Here is an 18,726-nt window from a genome sequence, read left to right on the forward strand (position 1 = left end):
GTCATCCTGAAAAATCACTCTGACTATATAATTCCATTCTTAAGCCATCTAACCCTGGAGCTTTATCATTTTACCTTTTTTTAAGCTTCTTTAATTTCTATCAGGGTGATAGGCTTATTCAGCTGTGATAGTTGGTCATTAAGTTACTACTAACATTTTTCTTTAAATAATTGTCAATTTTGTAATCATCAGGGTTATTATTTTTATCTTTATTAAGATCCTTATGGAATTTTTTAAAAATATTAACTATTCACTCAATACCTGAAGTAAGTTTATTAGTCTAAGGATTTCAGGTATTATTGATTTGTGTCTTTGTGCTTAACATCTTACTTCTATTGGCTAGTCTTTGTAGATTTTTGAAGTTACCACATAACTATGCAATTTTATTTTTACAAAGCTGTCTCTACTTTATGGGGTAAAACTGATATTCTGTCATTAATTTTTTAATGATTTCAGTTTTATCTAATGTCTTTAGTTGTTGTTCAGACCTCATCTTTTGTATTTTATCTTACATTTCTAATAACTGTTCATCCCATTATTTCATTTTATTACTAGCCCATCTTCCTATTCCATCTTTAATATGTATTTTAAAGAGTCCCATAATATGACTTTACTAACCTGATCATTATCATTCAAAGATAAAAACAATCCTCAGTTTGTTCCTTAAGGTAACCACACATTTAATTTCATCATATATGCTGGGATTTTATAAATAATCTGAAATGTCCTTATATCCAATACTATATAAATGATCAGTTAAAGGCTGAGGAATAGCTTTAAAATAATTCAATTTATTCAAAAAATATATAGAGACATAAATCTTATTGATACCAGTTTGTGTCCGATGTGCATAAGAATAATGAGTGAAAAACAATCACTTATATTCTGATTTTTCTGGTAAATCAACTAAATTATTATTACTAATCCATCTATTTAGTGTTTTAGCCAATGCCAGTATTTTAGCTTTCTTCTGCTCACTTGTATCTGCTATACTAGATATGCAGTTTAAATCCCCCACTAAAATTAAACTACCCTTCCAATGACTTTGTAGTAGGTTTAAATGATATTTAGCCACTCTTGCACTTATTCCAGGCATCCAGTAAAATTAGCTAATATATAGAGTTTGCCATTATATTTAATTATTACAAAGGTATACATTCCTTTAGGATCACTAAAGGATGCCATGACCTTAGGAATTACAATGAATTTTCTCCAAAATATAGCAGTTCCTCTCCCTTTTTTTAGGAAGCAGATAACATTTCAGAAGTTATTTAAATATTGTACATCTTGAGCTCAAAACCAGTTTCTTTTACATCAAGAAGGTTCTTTTGCACTCTGGTGGGAGCAGAGCTGAATTCAACCCACCCAAGCTGGAAACTGCTGGTGGAAAGTTTATTATGTTTTTATCTGATTGGCCTGAAGGATTAACTGTGTAAAAGTCTTTCATCTTGCTGGTATAAATGCATTGCGCAAACATGGTTTCCTGTGCCTTGTATATAAGCAAACCTCTCCAGCTTAAGATCCTGTATAGAAAACGCTCTCCATGGTCACCCCTGTTCACAGCTGCTCAAAGAGCTATCAGTTTGTGCAAAGGGCAGTACCACTGCAGGTCATCTAACTGGAGCTGCTCAACATTTGTCAAAGTAAAGTCAAAGTAAACGTTATTGTCATTCAGAAATCACACAAGTGCAAAAACTGAATGAAATTCCGTGTATCTGGACTCAATGTGCAGAAAACATATAGACTATTTTCATAGACATTTACACATATAACATCTAGCTATTACATTATGGACATGCAGGCAGACAGACTAATACTGCACATAACTAGAAACACATTTTAACTCTTTTCACAATGAACACTTGCTTGCATGAGACAGTACTGCACAGGTACTTGGTTAAGCTATTGCATTGATCCTTGCACAGAAAGAGACATTTAAGTATTGCACTGTGAACATTAGAGTATTGCACTATGGACCTTATGGTTAATTTATGAATTTGTATCATGTATTGCACTGAGAGAAGAGATATTCTACTGCATTGCTACTGCTTTAGATGGGCTATAAGTTACAGTCATGGTGAATATTGCACTAAGTATTAGATGAGACTGGTAACCAGGTTAAAGCACTATATGAGACAAGCTACTACAGTTTCTTCTGACCCAGATGACCATCATGGAGCATAGTTGTTACTAGAGTTCATCAGCCTGATGACATTAGAGAAGAAGCTGTTCCAGAATCTTGTAGTTCTGCAACGTACGCTTCGGAAGTACTTTCCAGATGATAGATGCAGGAATAGTCTGTAAGCAGGGTAAGTGCAGTCTTTAATTATTCCTCTAGCCCTGCTGAGACATCTGGATAAGTACAAGTCATGGATAAATGGTAAAGTGGTCTTGATGATCCTCTCGGCTGTCTTCACCAATCTCTAGAGGGATTTGCGCTCAGAGGTAGAGTGACTTCCATAGCATACTACAAGGTTGTTCATCAGGATGCTTTCTACAGTACCTCTGTAGAAGTTAGTGAGAATTCTCAATGGGACATTTGCTCTCCTCAGCCTTCTCAAAAAGTGCAATCTCCGATGTGCTTTCTTGACTATGGCACTTGTATTGGTGTTCCAAGACAAGTCCTCATCAATGTGCACTCACAGAAACTTCATGCTTTTCAATCTTTCCACTGTTTCCCCATTGATGGTAAGGGGAGAATGTCTCTTGCAATTTTTCCTGTAGTCCACAATTACCTCGTTTGTCTTGTTTACATTTAGTGCTAAGTTGTTATTTCAACACCAGGTAATCATTTGTTCCACCTCATCTCTATACTCTGTTTCATCATCGTTACTAATGAGGCCCAACACTGTTGTGTCATCAGCAAACTTGATAATGTGATTTGTATTGTACCTGACTGCACAATCATGTGTTAAAAGGGTGAACAGCAAGGGACTTATTACACATCCTTGTTGGACTCCAGTGTTAAAAGTGATGCTATCTGAGGAGTTATTTCCTGTGCACACTTTCTGAGGTCTGTCTGTGAGAACATCAAGAATCCCGTTGCAATGTGGAGTGTTGACACATAGTTGGAGTAACTTCTTTACCAGATGAAAAGGGATGACCAAGTTAAAAGCAGAGGTGAAATCAATGAATAGTACACTTATGCAGGTGTTTTTATTCTCAAGGTGTTCCAAGGATAGATGGAGTGCTAGAGAGATGGCATCTGCCATAGAGCGGTTTGCTTGGTAAGAAAACTGCAGAGGGTCAAGATCAGCAGGCAGTCCAGATGTTATGGAGCCCTTTACCAGCTTTTCAAAGCACTTCATCACTGTGGAGGAGACAGCTACAGGGTGGTAGTAATTTAGGCAAGATGGTGGAGACTTCTTTGGTAATGGAATGATTGTCGTGTCCTTGAAACATTTGGAAACAATTTGCTGACTCAGAGAATTATTGAAAATATCCATGAGGACATTTTTTAGTTGGATTGCACAGTGCCTGAGCACTCACCCTAGGATGTTGTCAGGCTCAGCTGCTTTTCTCGGGTTAATTCTGTGCAGTGTCCTCTGGACATCAGCTAGGTTGAGGGTGAGCATCTTCTCATTATAGCCGATGGGCATTTTCTTCACTGTTGTTCTGTTCCCTTCTTCAAATCTGCTGAAGTAGCCATTCAGCTTATTTAGGAATTCCTTGTCTTCACATTGTGAAGATATATGTTTGTATTCAGTTATGGAATGGCTACCCTGCCATAGGTGCCTGTGTTTCATTTTTGGGTCAGAGAAGTAGCTCTGGATCTTTATGCCATAGATGCATTTTGCTTCCCTCATTCCCATCTTCTGATTCACTCTGGTTGTTCTGAGGGCTTCCTTGTCTCCAGTCCTGAAGGCTGTGTTCCTTGCTTTCAGTAGCTTGTACACCTCTCTCATCAACCAGGTCGGCTTGTGTGATAATGGTTTTGGTGACTGTGACATCATCCACACATTTCGAGATATAGCCAATCACTGCCTTGGTATACTCCTCCAGGTTGATACACTGATTCTCAGTAGCTGCCTCATTGAATATGCTCCTGTCTGTGCTCTCTAAATAGTTCTGCGGTGTTGAGACTGCACCCTCTGGCCATACTCTTCTTTGTTTCACTGTTGGTCTCTCTCTAGTTAGCAATGGTTTATATGCTGGTACTAACAATATGGAGAGGTGGTCAGAGTGTCCCAGGTGTTGGTGAGGCACTGCCTTAAATGCCAGCTTAACATTGCTGTATATCTTGGCCAGTGTGTTCTCCCCCCTTGTTGCAAAGTCCACATATTGGAAATAGTGGGGCAGAACTGTTTTCAAGTTGGCCTGATTAAAGTCGCCTGCCACTATATGAACACAATCTGCATTCCAGTTTTGCAGTTCATTTACAGCCTGGTATAATGTTGTCATTGCCTCATTTGGATTAGCACTGGGAGGACTGTAGACAGTTGTGATGCAGATGCTGTTAAATTCTCTGGGTAGATAAAAAAGTCTGCATTTCAGTGACAAAAACTCTATATTATCTGAGCAGGGCAAGGATACTATCTCACAACTGGTACACCAGTTGTTACTGATGTATATGCAAACACCTTTCCCTCTGGACTTACCACTGAGACAATGTATTCTGTCTGCTCTAAAAAGTGATAGTCCCTCCACATGGACTGCACTGTCATTAATGTTTGGGTTTAGCCAAGTCTCGGTAAAAATAAGCACACAGCATTTCCTCACCTTGTTCTGAGTAGATAATTCCAGCCTTATATAGTCCATGTTGCTTTCCAGTGATCAAATATTTGCCATCAGGATGGATGGGAGTGCATGCCTGTAGGGGTTTGCTTTTAGCCTTGCAGTGATTCCAGCCCTAGATCCTCCTTTTTGTGTTCTCTCACACCTGTTTCACTTCCTTCTCTTACCAAGATCCCAATATGTCAGTTCTGTACATAACAGGCATTTTGCTTCATGTTTAAGTAAGATTCCCAGCTCCTGTAACTTGTGAAGTGCTGTAGGCATCACAGGCCCCACAGACAACTGCTCATCAAAACTATTACACAGCAAACCTGAGGATCGAATTTCTAGAATAGTGTCTATGCTGTAAATTAACTTACTGTTTGAAATATTGCCTTATTTACTTTTTTCTCCTAATTTAGACATGGAATAGGACAAACAGTGCACATTTTGTTTGCAGAGGTGAAGTAGCCGCTGCCACATAGGGTACTGCCATTTTTTGTGTGTGTGTGTGTTAACTTTTGCCAGAGGTCTGGAGAGATTCTGCTGAAATGCAAAGCGTCCACTACTACTTTTCTGACCTTATTTTATTATTTTGCTGCCTCATTTTTCTGATTTTTACTATATTTTTTGCACTTTAAAAAAGCTGTTCTGTTGCCTTAAGTAGCTAGTACAGAGCATAGACCAGATTCAGATCTGCTGAATATAGACTGCATTGTTACACTTGAGTGCTATTCCAGCCTTCTTACGTTAGGAGGACCCTGCCTGTACATTTGTGGTATAGAAGTGTGTAGTCTGAGCCTCATCTGAATTGAGATTACTGGAGGAAAGCTCATTGTGTGCTTTCACATTGGTAGTTTAGATTTAGCTGCATACCTTGCAAGGGAGTTCAGCAGTGCCCTGTATTGATGCAAATGCTTCAAAGGACAATTTGATCCTAGACATCTGTTAGCGAACACTCTCAAGCTTCAGCTTCCCTACTGCATTGTGGGAAACTCAGTTGTACACTGAGAAACATTGCTATAGTTTTCACCTCTAGCATTCATTAGAATAAGCCCCTTTGTTAATCCTAGAGCAAAATCTGCTCAAACTAGCCCACTCACCAGTAGTAGCTACATTAAAAACTTGCCATAATTGATGGTCAGTTTCCAACCATTTCTCCGGTCAGCCTGATTGACATGGGTATCCTGAGGCAATTTAGTAATTGCCACATGTATACTGACAACCACTTACTCTTAAAACAAATACAATATGTGAAAGATATAATTACACTATAAATTTGGAATCAGTTCTCTCATGTATCAACAAACCAGATATCAAACAGGTTGTGAGCACACACACATCAACTCTCACACAAAACAAGGTCACAACATATAAACCCACATACATAGAGGTACTCAGTAGAAGACTACCAAAAGATCAGAGACCTCCTAAGCACAAACCACTTGCACACACTGCAAGGCAAATAGAATCCACTACACAACAACACATACACCAGTGTCTCAGCAAATAAGCCCATAAGACAAAACACCTCAAGACAAAATGTCCTGGTCATAGGTGACTCCATAGTGACCCCTTCTTAAGGCTGGACAAGAAGAAAGTCATGGTCAACTGCCTGTCAAGAGCCAGGATCCATCAAATCATGCACGCACTCAAGTCACTCAACAATTACTATTTTGACTCTGACATAGTACATGCTGAGGTGAATGACATACCTCTCTGGACTATATGAAGACAAACATGACTGAACTCTGAGATCATGCATCCCAGGCAGATATACCTCTAGCCCTAAGCAGCATTCTACCTTCACCCAGGATGATGCCAAAATATAGACAAAAAAATGATTGACTTCAACAATTGGCTTAGCATTTAGTGTCAATCCAGGGGGATCCAGTATCTGTCAACCTGGGAAGACATGGATGACAGACCACACTGCTTTGCCAGAGATGGTCTTCACTTGTTTCTTCTAGGCTTTCAGATACTGACAAAGTCGCTTGCCTCCCCATATTGCCTTTTTTAGGCAATTTCAAAACAACATTTTCAATGTAAAAAAAATCCACTTGAGACAAACTCAAGGTTATGCTGTTTAATGATAGGAACCTAAACATGAAACTGCTCTCCCTGGAAGCACTCCTCACCTTGGAAGATCCTGGCATCTCTGCAGTCACCCAGACATGGTTCAAGGCCACACAGAGCACCCTGGCCATGCAAGGCTACAATGCCTTCCACATATTTATACCCCAAAATGAGCATGAAAGAACCAAAGTGAAGGTGTATCCATCTTCATTAAAGCCAAATCCACCTCAAGACTGGTTAAACATTATGAATCTGTTGAGATACTCCAGGTCCAGCTATCTATAGGTAAATCACCCTACCACATCATTGCTAGCAACAGAACCTCCACTATGAATCAAGAGAAACACACCACCTACCTGGACTTACTAGAGTGACTCAATATACAGCCAAACACTTTGGTCATGGGAGATTTCAACTACCCTTCCATCAACTGGGTGACATACACGAGCACAAACATGCTTGCCATGTGGTTCCTAGACTTTGTCAGTACAAATGCCCTGGAACAGCTAGTTTGCACCCCCACAAGGGACTCAAATCTCCTAGAATTATTACTCAACAACATGAGAGGTCACTAGACAAACCCCTGTGCGTTGTCCTCTCTAGTAAGGCCAGACCATAAATCTGTCTCATTCAAAGTAATGATCAGACCTGACACTCCCACAGCAGCAAATAACTGAAAACATTCTACAAAGCACACTACAGCCTATTAGGAAATGATATGAAAAGTTTCAAACCCATGTTAACACAGCCAACAGTGACTCCTTTGCAGAGCAGTACATAAATATCCTGTGTAACCACTTAAAAAACTGTATAGACTTGGCTGTACCTGACCAGATAAAAGCCAGGTCCTCCCGAAAAAAAATAAGCCACCTTGATGGACCTCAATTATAAATAGGTTATAGAACAAAAAGAAGAAAAAAGAAGAAAGTGATGTCTAAGAACAAGAAGAAACTTACTCAGCAGAAAAAGAATACCCTCCACAGCTTGAACAAGCAAATCAGATATCTTTTAAAGTCCGCTAAAGCTAGTTATGAAGCTGAATTAGCATTCCTAGCTAAGAATATCCATAAGGCATTCTTTAGCTACATCTGAAACATAAAAGGGAATGCCCTATTATGTGCTGAACGTATAGGTGGCAGTACCTGTCTTACTGAACTTGAGCAAACTGCCAACCTGCTAGCTGACAGATTAGGAACAAACTTCACCCCCCTGTCCCCACCAGCCATACCCCAAAGTATACCTGACAACAGTCCTCTACCTTTCTTCTTCTTTCAGCTTTTCCCGGTTAGGGGTCATCACAGCGGATCACCAGTCCGCTTATGATTGGCAGTGGAGTTTTATGGTGTTGAGTTGCCAGCCCAGCACCCAACCTTCCACAGAAGGCACACACACACACACACACACACACACACACACACACACACACACACACACACACACACACACACACACACACACACACACACTCACACCTACGGCCAATTTAGAGTGTCCAGTCCACCTACACCAGTCCTCTACCTGGTATCTCAAAATAGCAGGTCATATCCAGGCCCTCCAGATCCAAAACATGGCCTCTATGATACAAGATAATATCACAGGCTGCTTACTAAACAATCTAAAACAAGACCTAGCAGAACCACTTGGCACTGTCTTTAACCTCAGTCTGAACACTGACTTTCTTCTAGCAGAGTAGAGAACAGCAACCGTAATCCCCTTGCATAAAGGAGGTCCTCAAACAACCTTGGCAACTTTAGAACTATAAGCCTAACCAGCCTTATTTGCAAGACCATGGAAAGAATCATCATGGACTTTATCAACAAGAACATAGGCAACCTTCAAACTCTTGACCCAACCCAGTTTGGCTTCATTAAGGGTAGATCATGCTTATTAAACCTGGTTGACTTCAAGAATGTCACCAAAGCTCTAGATGACGACAAAAATGTACATACTGCCTATCTTGACTTAGCCAAGGCTTTTGACACAATCCCCCACAAATGTATCATTGAGAAACTCTCCCAGCTGGGAATGAATCCATACATCACTAGATGGGAAGCCAACTGGCTCACTGACAGAATGCATACTGTCAAAGATGGGGATTCTACCTCTACCAGTAGACCAGTTACCAGTGAAAGTACATGGCATGTGGCTTACCAAGTTCACCAAAGATTACAAAATGGGCTCAGTCTTTGAGTCCCTAAATGATGTCAGCATATCACAAAAAGTGGGCTAATACAGACAAATGACTGGTGCCAAAGCCACATACTAAAACTACTATAAATGCATAAAAGTGCATTATTGTCCCCTTTGGCAAAGAGGAAGTCCCTGCAAATTACAATATTGACAGCACCACACTAAATTTAAACCCAGTGGAACGAGATTTGGGAACACAGTGTTAAGGAAAGCTTTCTACATTGCACATCTCAAGTAAGGGCATCACATCCAAGACTAAGGATGTTATAACTCCTCTGTACTCAACCCTCATCAGACCACTAAGAGAGTACAATGCTCCCTTTTGCATGCACCTCACCAGACATCTGCAGCAGCAGCTGAAGAAACCACAGAGGTTTCTCACCAAGATAATTCAGGGCCTCTAAAACATGAACTACATGAAAAGACTAAAAGCTCTGTCACTGGTGGCTTAGCAGCAACTCATTGCATTCTCAAAACATAATATTTTAGTTCTCTTTCTTATTTGTTTACTTGCAGTAAGTTGTATTGGTTTGAATGTGTGGGAGCTTAATACCCATAGTAAATGAAGTCTGTTGAAGCAATGGTTTAATAAATTAAAAGTTTATATTTTTGCATGCTGGAAAGTAAAATAGCAAGAAGACGTCAGAATACTAGACAGTTTTTTGGAATAGTGTTTGTGTCTGCAGTTTAAACAAAAGTCCGGAACCAGGAGTTGCTATACTTGTTAAGTATTCACTGGGATGCCAACTAAAGAATAACAATTTAGATGCAGAAGGCAAGAATACATAAGTGACTGTATCAATCCTTAAAAGCCCTTTTATGCTGGGCTGCATTTATGTTTAAAATAAAAATGAGCTATGGTTGTCTGCAGACTTTTGGAATGCTTTTTGGTTCACTAAGTCTTTGCTCACTGATACATATCACAGGTGATCTAAATACAGCCCTTAACTCACTAAGGGATAGAACTATTCCTTTTCATGAAGGGCATGTGAGAACACAAGCAGGTTTATTGCAGGCTATGACAGAGTTGGGGCTGCTCAATGTATATTGCTCTTACCACTCTTTGGGTAATGAGTGCATGGTTATATCCCCTTCTGATTAGGAAGCTAGTAGTTTTGTTATTAAGTCTTGGTTGGGTGATCTGTTCCCATGCAGTTTGGACTTGCATATCATCATAGCTCCCCTGATGGGTATTCCTGTTATATTTTAGTCCCCTTGAACCCAGACATAACTCTAAACACTGATAGATAGACCTTGAGATACTTGGTAAGGCTGTTGTGAATAAAATATTTAGAGACAAAGTGAGTGAACTTATACAATGCAACCTTATGCCTTATTGATAGCTTTTCTATTCTTGCTTGATGGGATTTGCTTAAGTTTGAGAATCAGTGCAAGTGGATTGCACTAGTGAAGTACAGAGATAAAGTCCTAAATATAGCCCAAGTGCTGTGAGCTTGATTAGTGGCTTGAGCCCTTGACATCACAGAAAAAAGAAGATTGGCATGCCCATCGTAGTGGCGTAGGTGAAATGGAACTGGCCACACACTGCATTAATTTCTTTGGAAGAGGGATTGACTTGTAAGTGTGGTCTTTTGGTTGGCACTGGGCTCACCAAGACATCAGTAATGGTAGCAGCCTTTGCTGTGGGTGTATGGAAACTTAGACCCACATAGTGTGGTATTGTGAGCTTCCATGATGATATGGGTTCTTGTACCTTGTTGGGACAAAGCTCATACTAATGCCCACAGCTGCCAGGATGTTGACAAGTCGACAGTCTCCCTGATGTCCGCCTGTATGATGACTCATCTGAATTATTGCCTCCCTAATGGCTCTGGAGGTAGAATTCCCTCCATTAGAAAATGAATGGGTACAGGTCCAGTGTATGGATGATGATGGTCAGCAGCTGGGGGACTATTACAAAAATTGTTATGCAAGTGGGTGGTGACAACTTATCTGAACTCAGCAAACACATGCATTTAAAAAAGCTGACTCTAGAATTAGATGCAGCATGTAGAAAATCCAAGTTCCATGGTACTGATACAGTTAAGGAATATAAACAGGTGCACCAACCATTGATCTTCTTCTTCTTTCGGCTGCTCCCATTAGTGGTCGCCACAGCTGATCAACTGTTTCCATTTCTTCCTGTTCTCAGCATCTTGCTCTGTCACACCAACCACCTGCATGTCCTCTCTCACCACATCCATAAACCTTATCTTAGGCCTTCCTCTTTTCCTGTTACCAGGCAGCTTCATCCTTAGCATCTTTTTCCAAATATACTCTGCATCCCTCCTCAGCACATGTCCAAACCAACATGATCTTGCCTCTCTGGCTTTGTCTCCAAACCTTCCAACCTGGGCTGACCCTCCATTATACTTATTCCTAATCCTGTCCATCCTCATCACACCTAGTGCAAATCTTAACATCTTCAACTCTGCCATGTCAAGCTCTGACTCCTGCCTTTTTGTCAATGCCACTGTCTCCAACCCATATAGCATAGCTGGTCTCACTACCCTCTTGTAGACCTTCCCTTTCACTCTTACTGGTACTCGTCTGTCACAAATCACTCCTGTCACTCTTCTCCACCCACTCCATCCTGCCTGTACCCTCTTCTTCACCTCTCTTTCACACTCATCATTACTCTGAACTGTTGATCCCAAGTATTTAAACTCATCCACCTTCACCACCTCTACTCCCTGCATCCTCACCATTCCTCTATCCTCCCTCTCATTCACACACATATATTCTGTCTTAGTCCTGTTGACCTTCATTCCTCTTCTCTCTAGAGCATATCTCCACCTCTCCAGGGTCTCCTCCACCTGTTCCCTACTTTCACTACAAATCACAACGTCATCTGCAAACATCATAGTCCAGGGGACTCCTGTCTGATCTGATCTGTCAACCTGTCCATCACCATTGCAAATAAGAAAGGGCTCAGAGCTGATCCTTGATGTAATCCCACCTCCACATTAAACGTATCCGTCACCCCCACCGCAGGCCTCACTGCTGTCACACTACCCTCATACATATCCTGTACCACTCTTACATACTTCTCTGACACTCCGAACTTCCTCATACAATACCACAACTCCTCTCTAGGCACCCTGTCATATGCTTTCTCTAAATCCACAACGACACAATACAACTCCTTCTGACCTTCTTTGTACTTCTCCATCAACACTCTCAGAGCAAACATCGCATCTGTAGTGCTCTTTCCTGGCATGAAACCATACTGCTGATCACTAATCATCACCTCTCTTCGTAACCTAGCTTCCACTACTCTTTCCCATAACTTCATGCTGTGACTGATTAGTTTAATCCCTCTGAAGTTACTACAGCTCTGCACATCACCCTTATTCTTAAAAATTGGTACCAAAACACTTTTTCTCCATTCATCAGGCATCCTCTCACTTTCCAAGATTTCATTAAACAATCTAGTTAAAAACTCCACTGCCATTTTACCTAAACACCTCCATGCTTCCACAGGTATGTCATCTGGACCAACAGCCTTTCCGTTCTTCATCCACTTCATAGCTATCCTTACTTCCTCCTTGCTAATCCACTGCACTTCCTGATTCACTATCCGCACATCATCCAATCTTCTCTCCCTCTCATTCTCTTCATTCATCAACCCCTCAAAGTACTCTTTTCATCTGCTCAACACACTCTCCTCGCTTGTGAGTATGTTTCCCTCATTATCCTTTATCACACTTACCTGCTGCACATCTTTACTAGCTCGGTCCCTCTATCTAGCCAACTGGTACAGGTCCTTTTCTCCCTCCTTAGTGTCCAACCTTTTATACAACTCTTCATACGCCTTATCCTTAGCCTTCACCACCTCTCTCTTTGCCATGCACCTCATCTCCTTATACTCTTGTCTACTTTATTCATCTCTCTGACAATCCCACTTCTTCTTCACCAACTTCTTTCTCTGTATACTCTCCTGTGCTTCTTCATTCCACCACCAGGTCTCCTTGTCCTCCTTCCTCTTTCCAGATGTCACACCAAGCACCTTTCTAGCCATCTCTCTTACTAGCTCTGCTGTAGTTACCCAGCTATTCGGTAACTCTTCACTACCACCCAGTGCCTGTCTTAACTCTTCCCTGAACATCACCTCACAATTACCTTTTTTCAATTTCCACCATTTGATTCTTAGTGCTGCCCTCACACTCATCCTCCTCTTCTTGATCACCAGTGTCATCCTACAAGCCACTATCCTATGCTGCCTAACTACACTTTCCCCTGCCGCCAATTTACAGTCTCCAATCTCCTTCAGACTGGCCCTTCTACATAAGATATAATCCACCTGTGTGCATCTTCCTCCACTCTTGTATGTCACCCTATGCTCCTACCTCTTGTTAAAATATGTCCATGTCCATCCTTTTCACAAAATCCACTACCATCTGACCTTCTGCATTCCTTTGCTTAACACCATACCTACCCATCACTTCCTCATCCCCTCTGTTCCCTTTACCAACATGCCCATTGAAATCTGCTCCAATCACCAGTCTCTCACCCTTGGGTACAGTCATCACCACTTCATCCAACTCAATCCAAATTTTTTTTCTTTCTCATCCATCGCACACCCAACTTGTGGAGCATATGCACTAACAACATTCATCATTACACCATCAATTTCCAGCTTCATAAACATCACTTTAACTGACACTCTTTTCACATCCAAAACACTCTTAGCATACTGTTCCTTCAGGATAATGCCTATGGCATTTCTCCTCCCATCCACACCATGATAAAACAATTTGAAACCACCTCTGATACACCTAGCCTTGCTCCCCTTCCATCTGATCTCTTGCACACACAATATACCAACCTTCCTTCGGTCCATCATATCAGCTAGCTGTCTCCCTACACCAGTCATACTGCCAACATTCAAAGTTCTGACTCTCACTACCACAGTCCTAGCCTTTACCTGCCTTCGGGCATGCCTTCCCCCTCTTCTCCTCCTTCGGCCAACAGTAGCCCAATTTCCGCCAGCACCCTGTTGGCCAACAGTACTGGTGGCAGTCATTGTTAACCCGGGCCTTGACCGATCCAGTATGTATATCTGTACTGTTGTCTGCATGTATGATTTGGCAAAATTTTATGCCGGATGCCCTTCCTGATGCAACCCTCCCCATTTATCTGGGCTTGGGACCAGCACAAAGAAATGCACTGGCTTGTGCATCCCCAGTTGCTGGGTTGCACAAACCATTAATCTGGATACAAAATAAAAATGTAGCTGGAGAGAGCAACCACAAGGTTGTGGTTCCTTAGTAACAAATCAGGGGAGCTCCTGGCCATTTAAGTGAAGTGGAAGAAGAAGTAGAAGACAGTATCCAAATTGTACACTATGTATGAGGAGAAAACGATAATGAAGAGCATCCTGGATATTAGTAAGGAATTCATGTTCTCCTATTTGCCAGCAGTCATCTGGGGAAGGAAGGGGTGTGGTCTAAACAGGCAGACAAATTGTTGTAAAAGTGCTGACCTGCCTACTATTACTTACTCAAAAGCAGATAAGCTGGTGTCATCCATATCTGAGGAGGTGGTTGGTAAGACCACAAAACACTACAGTTACCACCTGTCCCGCATTGCGAGGGACAGTCCCTCTTTGGGCAGTTGTGTCCTGCAAAAAAATTGTAAAAATGGCAAATGTCCTGAGATTTTAGGACAATTATTTCCCATATTTTATGTAATAGTTGCATAAAACAGTTATTCTGTATCTGAAACCCCTAAATGTTATACGAAACAGAAAAAGCAACAAGAATAAGCTTTTATTTATGCAAAAAAGTTAAGTTATGTTCTTTGTACTGGCTGTGGGTATGCATTGGCCTGCAAAATTTGATGTTTGTACCAAAAATGTCCCACTTTGGGCATTTGAAAAGGTGGCAACCCTACAAAACACTCCAAAATGCAGTGATCTGAGACCTGATGGCTTGAATGCTGTATTGTATACTAGAAATTGGAAGAGCATTTGGTTGATCTTTTAACAAATCTTTTTAAGACCTACCAAACAGGATCCATAGTTAACTTCTCCTTGACATTCTCTATCATCACAGTAATACTTAAATAAAGAACTTGTGTGAGTTTCAAATTACAGTCACATCTACCTTATTCACCTAAACCTTAAGATATATGCAAGGATTCTCTCCAAAAGGTGAAGGGCCATTCTGCCTTCCATTATCCTGAAGAATCAAGTGGGATTTGTTCAGCATATGTTCAATGTTAATCATCTGCATACTCTTAAGTCTATATACAAAGGTTCTTAAATCATTCCCTGAGACCACAAGAGCAGTAGTAATTAATTTTGAAAATGTCTTTGATTCTGTTAAATGATTTTATCACTGGAGAGTTATGGGTAGACCATTTTTTTTCCTGCTCACTTATGTGCTATAAAGACACTGTACAAGGTCACACCTAGGACTGTGCTTATAAAGAGCTATACATCATAACCCTATTGGTTAAACAAGGACAGCAATCAGGGATTCCCCTCTCTTCACTGCCTACTTTTTTGTTAGCCACTGAACCCCAGAATAAGAGGATGGAAAACAGTTTGTTTTTGTAAATATGGTCTCTAATCAACACAGAGATAGAGACACAATTTTTTCCAGATGACTACAGAAGATGTTAAGATTTTGCTAACATTTCAGAATGATTAAAACAGGGCTGTTCTGATCTAATCAACTGCTTGTTGTTGTTGTGTTTCGGATTTTCCCAGTTAGGGGTCGTCACAGCGGAACTCTGGTCTGCTAATGATTGGCAGCAGAGAGTTGCCAGCCTTGACACAACCTTCAACGAAGGTACGCCCATTCACGCATGTCTCCACACAGAAGATGCTTTAGCTGAGAATCGAACAGGACAACGTCTTATTGTGAGGCGACAATACTACCGCAGCACCACCACTGCAGTTACAAAGCTGTAAATATTGCAAATGCATCTGCTGTTATCTCAGTGCTCATCCATGCCTAAATATCTGGGAACTCACAGTTGTCACTGAAGAATAAATGTGTTGCAAAATATAAGATAACGTGTTGTATAATAGTCTACACTGCTTGCCTCAGGTGTGCATGCATTCATGTTTTGTACAAGAAGGTTAAAGTATCATTTCACCATTTGCCATTTGAAATGTTAGGACGTGCTACAGCATGTCCTAAAGCATGGAGACTGAATGGCCAAAAGAAAGGACTTACATATTATTAAGTCCCATATGCCATTTCTTGGAATATTCCCTTTTCTCCAAGGTATGGCGATCTAAGAGTTGGTATAGATGAGTTTTGGGAGGTGTGCGGGGCTTACCCCTTCCTGCAAAAATATGTTTTAAGAAGAAACGCAATTTTCAAGATTTGCTTTTCTCCTGTGTTTTTGCCCCCCCCCCCATTTTTATCGGTACTTGATATTTTGAGTCCTGAAATTTCAATAGGGAACCCGTCTCACCTGCACGTGAGACAGCACACATTATCATCTCATTTAGGGCAGGGAAGCTGTGTGTGGTGTACTGTGTGAACAAGGTCCATTTATGCTATTGGCCAACCTTATCTGTATCCTGCATACCGCATCTAGCAAGTTAGTGGGTCAGTGTTTGACACTGAGTGTGTGTGTGTGTGTGTGTGTGTGTGTGTGTGTGTGTGTGTGTGTGTGTGTGTGTGTGTGTGTGTGTTAATACACTAAGCTGTATACTGCAGTACTGATACTGTATGCATTTTACTTTACATTTTGCATAGTGACCATTCCCTTCAGTGTAAACCAGGACTTGACCATCTTGTTCTGGTGCGAATGCTGTATGTTGAGGTGTATACTAGTATAGATCTTTTATAGACCTGCAGTATGGCTTCATTACCATAGCTGATCCACTCAACATATCTTTCTGGTGTGCTGTAGAACTATTCTGCTTCAGGTATTTAACTAGTCTGCTTGTGTCACTCTGAGCTCTTATGTGGCCTTTCTTTCCTTCATTAATATAAATCAGTATGAAATAGCTTTTTAAATTGCACCCAGAAACATTATTCTGCTCTACAATTTAGGATTTCTGGCAAGACACACAAACTACAGAAAAAACAAACTCCTACAAGTAGCCTACAGATAAAACATACTGTTCTGCTGCCAAGAGATAGGTTCACTGAAGTAGTGCAGATAATTCTGATGCCTATAATAACTTCCCATTGTGATAATGCTAATATTCTTTGCCTCAGCAAAAGTACCAGTTTAACAGTTGCAGGCAGAATTAAAATAGCACCTGCAGTTTTAGTGATCATCATGGTAAAGAGGGAATTTCCCTCCTTGGTTCAGTGGCTGCTCTCATATGCAAGGAAAACAAATACCTTATTCTTTGAAATCATGTATGATAAAACTAAATACTAACCTCATGTGACCATAACTCAATGTTTAATTCAGAAAGCAGTTTTTTTAAAGAGTTTCTGTGATTAGCACATACCTCATCCAATTTATTTATGTAAGCAGACAGAAATGAACTGCCTTACATGCAAAATAGTTACCAGAATCATGAATTAGTGAGGGATATCCATAGCATTATTTTTTAAAACATCACTGGCATGCTTCCTAGCAAGGAAACATGCTGAAGACGTATTTGCCTCCTTGTTTCATTGTTCTCTGCATAGCTCAGACCAGTGCATGGTTTTACAGATATTCCTTGCACATAAACAATTGTTATAATGCCTGGAGAGCAGCAGCGTTTCTAAACAATACAAATCTCCATAGACTAGCTGGCTGGCAGACTTTGGATGTAACTCAACTGACTGCATTGCATTATCCCATAAAGTGTAGCTCTCAAACAACTTAAAAAAGAGCATTCTGTAGTACAAGGGCTGTGCCGTTTCTTTTTGAAAATCTGTGGAAAGAGTTACAATTCTCACCCTGGAAAGAATTAAATTGTATCAGCTGTAGCAGCCACAATGCCAGCTCTCATCTTACACAACCTGTGATTAACCTGAATGCATCATTTCAGGTTCACCTTGGAGCATTCATCTAGACTGCATCAAAGGTCAGGATAAGTGAAACCAGGAGTAAAATAGTGTCGGCAGATAACACTGCCTTGGGACATTTAGGAAGATTTTTTTTCATAAAACCAGTGAATTCTTAGGAATGGGTCACCTTCTATGCAGATTGGTCAACTGTAAGGGCTTGTAATAATTTCCCAAAACTACATATTCTCATTTGAAAATTTTTCCTTAAAAGTGTTTTAGCTACAACGAAATCCTCAGAGGATTTGAAGGCTAAGTAAACACAAGTCCTTAGACTAAAAGTCTGGAAATGGAAAGATTTCTCATGCCATAATAGTCAGGTACCAGCAGTCAAAATTATACATCTCACTCATCTCATCTCAGAGGAGCACTAAATCTAGTGCGTCTTGACTGACAAAGATACACCAAAACAGCATCATTGCATACAAATTAGTTTGGGCAAGTCACAAAACTGTAAGAATATTTTATAAACTAAACAAGCTCCTTCAGGGACTAATTTATTCTCTGGTTCTACACTGCAGTTTATATTAAAATACGATGAAGCCAATATATTGAAAGTAGTACTCAGTGATGAGTTTTAACATCTCTTTTACTTGGTGTGGCATTTACTTTAAATCATCACAGACATCCTGAACAATGAATCTCAACTAGATGTCACGACTGCTGCATTACAAAGAATTGTGACTGACTTTTTACATTGAACCAAGGTCATAAGTGTATTATCTGAAGTATAGCATCAGCATAAACTGTCCCGGTAAAAGCCAGGTTACAA

Source organism: Protopterus annectens, chromosome 1.part0 (genome assembly GCF_019279795.1).
Source record: "Protopterus annectens isolate FY-2018-M chromosome 1.part0, PAN1.0, whole genome shotgun sequence".
In the NCBI taxonomy this organism is placed as follows: domain Eukaryota; kingdom Metazoa; phylum Chordata; order Ceratodontiformes; family Protopteridae; genus Protopterus; species Protopterus annectens.